The following is a 10,453-nucleotide window of genomic DNA, read 5'->3' as shown; positions in this document are numbered from 1 at the left end:
GTGATGCTTTACGCTCTTTTCTTGGCTTCCTCACAGTGTCAGTCAGCGTGAGGCATGAGATCCCCTTTTCCTCTAAGCTGCTTTTTGTCAGAATATTTTATCTCAGCAACAGATCTGAAGCTAGGACCCTCCGTTACAGTCAGAGGAGTGGCTGGATGGGAGCTGGGGCTGCTGGTCACCGTGAGGTTTCAGAAAGGCCAGTAGCCAGTCAATGGACAGCCTGGGCAGGCTCTCTATTCGGAGGCGTGAGAGTAACCGGCCTAGCTATGCTGGGGCTCTGCGCACGCCTCAGCCTTCCCGCCCCTCACTGTCCTCCCAGCTGGCCCAGGCAGAGACTATCATTTCCCCTTTGCAACTGCAGAGGCTGAAGCTCAGCTGTCTGTTAGTTTCCCAGGCACATGCTGGTGCCTGGCAGAGCTTACAGAGGAAGCTTGGTCTCACCTGGCCTCCCATTCTGACTGGTGAGAGGCCATGGAGAGGGCGCACAGTTACCGCCTTCAGCTGTAGCTTTACTTTTTAGCTTTCACTAATCACAACCCTCCCTCTCAGAGCATCTATTTCATCCCGTGAGGCAGACAATTTGTCCACACGTAGTCTCAGGAAGGATGAGTACAATACATAAGATATTTACAGACAGGTCGTAGTCATGTAACTTATGTTACACTGTCTTGCAATCTATTCTATTATTGTCTGTTAGTCTCTTTTTTAAAAAAAAACAACCTTATTTTTATTATTTTTAATTATGTGTGTGTTGGAGGTGGGTGGGTTATGTACATATGCATGCAGTGCCCACAGAGGCTAGAGCAGAGTGTCAGATCTTCTAGAGCTGGAGACACAGGGCTTTGGAGCCATCCTGTGTGGGTGCTAGGAACTGAACTCTGGTCCTTTTGTTTTGAACTGCTGAGCCATCTCTCTAGAGCACTGCTTGTTAATCTCTTACACAAAACTTTAAACTTTGTTGTAGAATGCATTTGTAAGAAAAAGTATACATATGGTGTATGTACGACACAGGGAGAGAGAGACAGAGGCAGATAGGCAGACAGACACAACCCCATGCTGCTGGAATGGTTTCAGGTTGGCATGCTCTCCTTTAGAATGTCCCTGGGAGTAGCCGAGGTAAAGCCCAGATGGGTGGTGTTGGTGTTACTGGCTCTGTCTGGGAGGTCTAAGATCTCAGAGAAAAAGAAATAATTTAGATGTCTCTAAAACAGGTTCCTAAACCTGGCTGCTCATCAAATTCATCAAGAAAGGCAAAAAGAAACACTTCTAAAATGCCTACAAACCACAGACCCATCCGCAGGCCCTTCCTCAGAGCTGTGGAGTCTGCAAAGGGGAAAACACTATCGGTGTCTTTCCCAGTCACTTCTGGGGGCTTGTGGGCCAGGCCTGGGACAGGGCAGTGCCTCTGTTCTTGGATGCCTCTGCCCACTCCAGGTAGCGCTGAGGCCTTCTGAATGGAAAGCTAAGTGCCTGCCAAGCTACGCCAGGCACCCAGCTGTGTGCAGGGCCTCAGTGCCGGCCCTGAGCTTGTTTACTGTGTGCTTACAGTAATGACTACTTTGTCAAAACACACTCTAGGGAGCTGCTGCCCCAGGCCTCTGTGTCATCTCTCTTTTATTGAAGCATAAAAAAAGCTTGCATTATTGTTCTCTGGATTCTGGTTTTCTCAGGGATCAAGAAAGCAAGGAGCACTTTGTGCAAACAGCAAAGCCTGCTTTGTTGTCTGAGGCCAGGGAAGTACGGCTGTGAGGAGAAAGCCTTTCACAGACCATAAAAGAGACACTCCACACACAGCAGGATGGAGGCGGAGGACTGGAGAAGGGCCTGAAAACCAGCTCAGCCAAGGCTCTGCGTGTTTCTGTATGAAGGCCATTTTGCCGGTGTGGGTGGTCCAGTTGGTAAAGTACTTGCCACACAAACCCAAGGACTGGAGTTCAACCCCCGGAGTTCATGTTACAGAGCTGAATGTAGTGCATCTGCTTGTGACCCTAGTCCTGTCACGGAGTCAAGCCAATCCTAGGACTTGCTGGGCAGCCAGCCTGGTGCACTCAGCACCCTGCAGGCCAATGAGGCTACATCGCCCCCAGATAAGAGCTGCATGGCTTCTGAAGAACAACACCCAAGGTTGACCTCTGACCTATGCGTGCATATGAACAGACAGGTAGGCAGGCAGGCAAGCAGGCAGACACATACTATATATATATATATTTTTTTTTTGAGAGAGGGTCTCATTGTGTAGCCTAAAACTCATTGTGATTGGCCCAGAACTCACAGAGATTCTCCTGCCTCTGCCTCCTGAGTGCTGAGAATAATGGCACCTGGAAAACGTAACTTTTTTTTTTTTTTTAGCAGTATGTTTATTAATCCTTGGGAATGCCATACAAAGCCATTTCATGAAGGCCATTTCTAGGGGGTCTGTTTTGTGAACTGCTGTTTCTAGAAAGCAGAGTAAGTTGGTCTCACTTTTGTGTGCCCTTGGGTGGACACTAAGAAAAGGAGCAGTGTGTTTTCTTGTGTGCCACCGGCCCTCTTCACCAGCTACAGGTGGGCACAGCAGCTGCTGTCCTCCTGGTATTGGCAGGCGAGCAAGGCTCAGAGAGGGCGTTCCTTCCTCAGCCTTCTGAAGTGCCCCTGGTTTGTTCCCACGGCATCAGAACTTGTTGGGTGTGCAAACCCTTGCCTGTGGGGGCCATCATGAACCTGAAGAAGTCTCACAAGTTGGATTTCCCTCTGCTCTTCTCCCTTCCCTTCCTATTCCCTTTAATTTATCTCTCTTGTCTTCCTTTCTTTCCTCTCTTTCCCCTCCTTCCTACCTTTCTTCCTTCCTTTTAAACTAAGTCTTGATACATAGCCCAGGCTGGCCTGGCACTTTTTGTATAGGCTGGAGAGGTCTTGAACTCATGCCAATCATCCTAATTCAGCCTCTAGCATGCTGGCACTACAGGGCTGTGCAGCCCTGCCCAAATGCATGTAGAATTTCTTCAGGTGGAGCACAGAGGTACTGAATTCTCTGTGCTCTCCACATGTGTATCTATGCCTCTGCATCTGTAAGTAGTTTAAGTATTATTGTGTGTGTGTATGTATGATGTGTATGTTTGAGTATAGGTGCTTTTCCCAACTGAGCCACCTCTCCAGTCCCAACCAATGCTCTCAAGTTTGATAGACAGGCTCTTAGCACTGTGAGCATCACCTGAAGGGATCAGAAAAGTGGCAGGGTAGAATCCTGACTCCCCAGACCTGGGGTGAAGATAGGCAATTTACATGCTAATCAATTTCTAAACTTCTGGAAAGGTCAGGCTGCAGCTGGAGCAGAGAATCTCACTGTGAGAACCAGTCTGTGTATACTCTACCTTTCTCTCCGTGTATGTATTAAAAATATTTATTTATTATCATTGTGGTGTGTGTGTGTGAGTGTGTGTGTGCGGGCATTGCCACAGTGTGGATAACGTTGCGGCGTGAGTTGTCTCCGTCCACCTTTGTGTGGGTTTCAGGAATTGAAGTCAGGTCATCAGGCTTTCGATACAGCTGGCTAGTTGGCCTCTAGACATCAGTTTTATGTTGATATCCTACATTAGATCCTCAGGAGGGGTAGCCATTATTCTTTTTTGATGGGTGCATAGAAATCCATTGACTGTTGGAGCTGGGTATGGTGGCATACATCTATAATTCTAGTGTTCAAAAGAAGCAGAAGCATCATGACTTTAAGGCTACCTTTGCTACCTACCTATGGAGTTCCAGGCCAATGTGGGCTATATTATGAGATTCTTTCTCAAAAACAAACAAATAAACAAACAGCAAAGCAAACAAGACACAAACAAACAAACAAACAAAAAAGCCAGAACAACAACAAAAGCCACATCATTTAACCCTCTCTGCTGGGAAATAGAGATTGTTTCTGCTTTCCTCACTGCAATGCTGTAACATCCTTCCGGTACTTACGCTAATACTTCTGCTTTTAAAATAGATTTATTTGTTTTTCTTTTATGTGTATGAGTATTGGACTGCATGGATGTCTGGGCACCAAATGCATGTACGGTGCCTTCACAGGACCGAAGAGGGTGTCAGATTCCCTGGAGTTGAAGTTGTGAACCACCATGTGGGTGCCGGGAACAGAACCTGGGTCCTCTGTAAGAGGAGTAAGTGCTCTTCCCCATGGAGCCATTTCTGCAGCCTCCTAATACTTCAAAAGAGCCAACTGAGAAGTGGGAGAGGTGGGTCATAGAATGTGTGCATCTTCTTGATCTTTGCCAAAAGGCTGAGTAGCATACATGAGTATCTTAAAACCACACAGAAAATGTCATGCTAAGCTTACCCTTCCCATCAGGTTTATTCCATTCCCATATTTATTCTACCAATGGAGTTTGGAAAACATCCTACCAAACACCGGCTATTGAGAATCTTTCCTCTCTGAAACCCGGCAGGTAAGGGTGCTTTCCAGTGTGTGTTTGCATGGCTTCATTGTGAAGCTTTATTATGGACTCATTATATCTTTCCTTTATGATCTGTTTGTTTATACCTTGTGCTTGCTAGGGGCCAGAGCAGCAGAAAAAACTACATTGTTGGGCATGGCTTGGGTCCTGGATACCCACAGAAGTATCTGGAGAAGCCACATAAAGGAGGAAAACAGCTGGTTCTAGAAAAACAAAAGGATTCAATATTGTTCAGAAAACAGAACAAGGGTAAGGGAGGCCTGAGTTTCTGAATGCCAAGGGTCTGTTTGTTTCTGAATTTACAGCAGATACCCAGGCTGGGCGATTCGAAACTGTAGACGTGTAAGGCTCAGAGTTCTGGAGGCCGGGAAGTACCAGAAAGTTTGGTGGGAGGGAGTGGCTAGGCTCCGCTTTCAAGATGGCGCCCTGCATACTGTCTTCCATGGCAGGAGAGAAGGTGGGAGGAGAGAAAGCAAGAGAGAAGAGAGGAGAGGAGAGAAGAAAGAGGATGAGAGAGAGAGAGAGAGAGAGAGAGAGAGAGAGAGAGAGCACAAGCAGAGGGGAGGGAGGTGCAGGTGCTTAGCTGTAAGGGTGAGGATGGCTGAGAGTGAAACTCTCATCAAAACTCAACATCAAAGGAATTACAGTCCCAAGCGAGCTTAGTTTTAATGTATGCTCCTGTGTGTGTGTGTGTATGTGTGTGTGTGTGTATGTGTGTGTGTGTGTGTATGTGTGTGTGTACATGTGTGTATGCTTGTGTCTGGAACTGGTTGGCCAATGAGCTCCGTGGATCTGCTTATCTCTTTCCCTAGTGCTGGGATTACAACCATCACACCATGCACAGCTTTTGAAATTATATATTTGCAGTTGGAGAGATGGCTCAATGATTAGTGCAATGACTAACCTTCCAGAGTACATACATTCAATTCTCTGCACCCACATGACAGCCCACATCTATAACTCCAGTTCCAAGGGCTCCTCTGTGTGCATCAGATACACATGTGATGCACAAACATACATGTGGGCAAGACATTCCTACACATAGAGTTAAATAATTCTCAAAGAATAAGTGAATAGAATTAAACACACTCAGGAAAAATATAAACAAAAGGTTTCTTTATGAAAATTATGTATGTTTTATTCATTTCTGGAAATTTAATACACACATATATGTATTATTTTGATCATATCCAATCCCCACTTCTGCCTTACCCAACTGCTAGGATCTCCCAAAATATTTACCTGCCAACTTCTTGTCCTTTCTTTAAAAAACAAAAACAAAACACCAGTGAGTCCAGTTGGTGCTTCTTATGTGTGCCCGGGTGTGAGGCCAGTTACTGGGGCATGGCAACCTGCCACTGGCCACATCCCCGAAGAGCAGTGGTTACCCTCCTCCTCAGCCGTCAGCAGCTCCTCATCTGGGATGCCCCTACGGTACCTCCCTATCTGTGCTGGAACTTTAGCTAGCTTAATTTTGTGCAAGTAACCACCAATTCTGAGAGTTCATGTGAGCGACACCATGCCTCGTTTCACCACACAGCAACCTACAGCCTCCCTCCCCACCCCAGCTCTTGCACCCTTTCCCCCTCCTCTTCCCTCGATGTTCCCTGAGCTGTGGTTGGGTGTCCCAGCTATGGCTGAGCACTCACAGAGTTTTCAGCACTTTGGCCAGTTGTGAGCCTCTGCATTAACCATTATCTGCTGCAATAAGAAGCTTCTCGGATCCCGGATCCCGGTTGAGAGCCGCACAATCAGACCGCAGTTCGACAATGTGACTGTTTCGTGAAACGACTACAGTGAGTTCCCCCAAGGCATGTGATCCCCACAGCCATTGGTTTTTAACCAGCTTTATTGCGCCATGCGTGAAGTCCCTTCTGTGGAGGAAACCTCCAGTCCAGCTAGAAAGCAGGTGGTTGCTACAGTAACGGTCGTGCCAGCATTGCACCAGTGAGCACAGCTTGCCTGGTCGGGCTGTATTGTGGCATGCAGGACCCAGGGTTGGAAAGAGCATTGGTGTTCTAGTTTGCTTTACGTTGCCATGATAGACACTATGACCAAAGGCAACCTGGAGGAGGAAGGGGGTTATTTCGTCTTACAGCTTGTAGTCTGTTATGAAGGGACTCAAGACAGGAACTAAAGCAGAGTTCGTGGGGGTAAGGAGAGGTTGCTTAATGGATTATGCTCCACGATCAATTCATTTTGCTCTTTTAATATTTCCTTCAAAACCACCTACCCAGGGGTTGTATCTTCCTCATCAAACATTAGAGAAAATGCCGCACAGGCTTGTCTACAGGCCAATCTGGTTGGGGCACTTACTCCTTTGCTCGGGTGAGGTACCTTCTTTCTAGATGATCCTCGCTGGTGTCAAGTTGACAAGATGTAGCTGGTGTGGCTGACTGTAGGGAGAAAAGCACTGTCTCTCAAAGGAACATTCTGCTAAAGTTCTGATTCCAACCAGTCTGGAGTGAGCAGCTTCCTTCCCTCACCAACAAGCCAAAAAGGTGGATGGTGCCTGAGGTTGACCTCTGGCCTCCACCAACACACACACACACACACACACACACACACACACACACACACACACACACACACAGATCTCTCTTCACCTTGCACTGTAATGTTCTGAACAGACCCTCCTTGCTTCTCCAGCGGCTTGAGGTCCAGTGCTGTGGGAATGCTCCTTTAGCGAGCTTTGTCTCTGCATGGATACTGACTCTGAGGAGGGCAGCTGCAAGGCCCCTTCTGTCCACAGGGTTTGGTCAAGTGTTTTACCGGCAACAGTTTCCAGGGACAGGACAGGGGCCCATCTCAGCTCCCATGGTGTGCGCTCTGCAACCCTGCTCTCACAACTATCCGACTCTGGCCTCATTACTGGGCTAGTTTTTCTACTTCCTAGAAAGTATATTCTACCCAACAGAGAGAGCAATGCAGTCAGAGGAATATCTAGCCAAACCCAGCTCCAGGGTCAGAGCCACAGAACTAACTGTCAGCTCCCCCAGGCTGTCCACACATCTGCATGGACTGGCCTTAGCAAGTCTCTGAAACCCATCTATTGTCCTTCCTGCTTTCCTTGCCTCTTTTTTTTGTTGCCTCTCTTCGGCTTATGCCTGTCTTCATTCATTCCTTCATTCCTTCATTGATCCACTCATCTCTTTTGGGGGCATTTACTTTACCTTTGTGCCAAACATACTGAAAAAAAAAAGCATAAGACAATGAGACCGCTTGGTTCTGGGGGAAACTGGGACTTCTCCACGTTGAGGTGGATGAAGCTGAGGCACATGCACAGGGACTTCTCCACTCTCATCTGTCCTGAAGTGCCTGCACTCTTTCTTGCTACTCTGGTGCCATTTATTCACGTCTTCACATGTGTGTGGCCACGGCCTTCTGCTCTCGGTGCACAGAGCACATCCTCCTGATTTGAACGAATCAAGGCCAGAGCGATTGGCTGAGGCTACAGGGGCCTGAAGGGAAGGTGTCTTGGACAATGGAGGAAGGTCCTGGAAAGGTTTCTTTTCTCCCCCTGTGGGAGACACATGGAGAAGAGAGCCTTTCTCACAGATGCTGCACGTGAGCCAGTGGCCTCTGAGATGAAGAGATGGGGGCAGATATCAAAACTCTAAGTACGCAGGGCAGAGTTGGAAGACATTTGCGTTTTTGAAGGTGCCGTCAGTCAAGTCCATGAATAGAGCACCTCTGGACAGCACCTGCCTTCTAACTCATATGCATGTGGATGTCTCGACTTGCCTTTAATTTGGAAAATGGTTCTCAACTGGAAAAGGTAAGCCCTCAGCTCAGCCTCCAGATTAGGAAGATGACAGGTGATGGGGAAGGCAGCGAGCTGGCCCTGTGCCCAGTCTGGAGGGAATGGCTGCAGACTGATGGCTGTGCGCAGAGCTCTTGGAGGACAATGATGTGGCAGGCTTGGCCATGCTACCACAGAAGCCTGAAATCTGGCTAAAAACAGCTATTTTATAGCTGAGCTGGCACATAGCTTGTTATCTTAGCGCTTGGGAGGTAGAGGCAGGAGGATCAGAAGTTCAAGGTCACTTTTGGCTGCATAGTGAGTTTGAGGCCAAACCTGAGCTACTTAAGACCCTGTCTCAAAAAAAAAAAAAAAAAAAAAAAAAAAAAAAGCAAACAAAAAACAAGGGGACTGGAGAGATGCTCTTGCAGAGGACCAAGCACACACACACAGAGCCTCATACTCCTCTAACTAGCAGAGTTTTCAAAGCCAGTGCCGAGCTCTGTGAGGCCTTCAGTAGCCCCACTCACTCTGGTGTGCCTTCAGGGCAGGCTCCTAGGGGCCGGCCGGAAGGGGAGTCCTGAGGAGCGCTTGGGGAACATCCTGGGAAGAAGGCTGTCACACAGCCTTCTGAGATCATGCTTGCGTGTGTCACACCTTGCTGCCCGCTGGCACAATCACTGCCAGCTTTGTATGCACCCGGGTGTCTCTTAGGGCATTCCTACCCCTTGTGCAATGACTGCCATGTGGCTTGGCACAGATCTGAGTACACATCCCAGGCAGGTGGCGTGGTGACACCTGGCTGGCTCAGCTCTCCCTCGGCTCCCCTTGTCTCCACTGTACTTCCTTCACAGACACTTGTGGTCTAGTGGGAACTAGCCTGTGAGCTCATTCACAGCTCTTGCTCTGTGTGTATATAACACAGCTCCCAGGGATCAATACAGCTGAGAGCAGCAAAACAGACACAATACAGACTACGTCACTAACCGTACTGAGGGTGAGCACTGTTTACTGAGCCTTTGCCATGTGACAATTTGTGTAAGCCCATCAAAACCTTCCCAGTTAGATACCACCGATATGTTCACTTTACTACAAGGAAATTGAGGCCGGAGAAGTTAATTCACCTACCCAGGATGCACAGTGTACAGGTGGGGTTCACTCGGAAGCTCGTGCATTTGGCCAAGATATATATACTGTGTCTTTGGTATCTGCGTCACTGTGGTTCAAAGAAGTCTCCTTCACCCCTGCGCTTTGCTTACACTTAAGTTTAAAAATCTAAATCTTTACCTGGATCTTTAAAATCACCATTTCGAAAGAGTTTGAACTGTAGTCTCCTGCACCCCTGCCAGCTTTAGGACATCTTTTGTTTCATGTTTAGAATTAATGCATTTAAAAAAATAACGGTATTTATTTATTTTTGTGTATGTATGTGCACGTGTGCCTCTGTGTGTGCATGTGTTTGCCTATTTTATGAATGTACCTCTGTGTGAATGTGCCTGTGGGTGTCTCTGTGTGTGTCTGTTTGTGTGCCTGTGTCTACATGTGTGTCTCTGTGTGTGCCTCTGTATGTTTATGTCTGTGTGTACATGTGTGCCTGTGTGTACATATGTGCCTCAGTGTGTATTTGCCTGTGTGAGCACACAGGAGTCAGGAAGCAGAGGGTGGTGAACACTGGTGCTCAGGTCTCTCTCTCTCTTTTTCATTTGGTCTAGGAGGTCAGCCAAAGGATGCTGCCACCCTCAATCAAGGCGGGCCTTCCCTCTTCAGCTTAGCCTCTCTGCAAACACCATCACTGACACACCCGGTGTGTGTCTCCCGGTGATTCTAAATGTAGTCAAGCTGACAGTGAGAGCTAAAATTGTTTTCTAATGCTGTTTCTTTTAAGACTCTCCGTGCTTGGGTCTGCAATGGTTGTCTCCATTTACACCCCACCAGCTCTCTTCCAGTCCCCCGCTATCCACATGGCTGTCTCTTGCCAGCATGTTCTTGTGTGTGTGTTTTCTTTTCCATGTTTGCCATTCTGATGGGTGGGATGTAGCTCACTGTGGTTGTGACTTGTGCAGTTCCCCAACAGTGATGGTGAGCATTTTCTCACAGCTTTTCTTGTTGTTTAAGTGTATCTTCTTCTTTTTTAAATATTTATTTATTTATTTATTTATTTATTATGTATATAGTGTTCTGTCTGCATGTATACCTGCACACCAGATCTCGTTATAGATGGTTGTGAACCACCATGTGGCTGCTGGGAATTGAACTCAGGACCTCTGGAAGAGCAGCCTCT

General features: G+C 47.5%; 1 long non-coding RNA gene across 1 annotated transcript; it reads left to right on the top strand.

Moving 5' to 3' along the window:
• Nucleotides 1-282: 282 nt before the first annotated feature.
• On the top strand, nt 283-10,318 carry LOC132654211 (uncharacterized). Its single transcript, XR_009591861.1, has 3 exons — nt 283-4,211; nt 4,325-4,421; nt 4,531-10,318. It is a non-coding gene; the product is annotated as an uncharacterized LOC132654211 (long non-coding RNA).
• Nucleotides 10,319-10,453: the final 135 nt, after the last annotated feature.

The sequence above is a fragment of the Meriones unguiculatus genome, chromosome 5 (assembly GCF_030254825.1).
Source record: "Meriones unguiculatus strain TT.TT164.6M chromosome 5, Bangor_MerUng_6.1, whole genome shotgun sequence".
Lineage (NCBI taxonomy): Eukaryota > Metazoa > Chordata > Mammalia > Rodentia > Muridae > Meriones > Meriones unguiculatus.
Note: the sequence above shows the minus strand (reverse complement) of the source record. Positions and strands in the feature narration are given on the sequence as shown.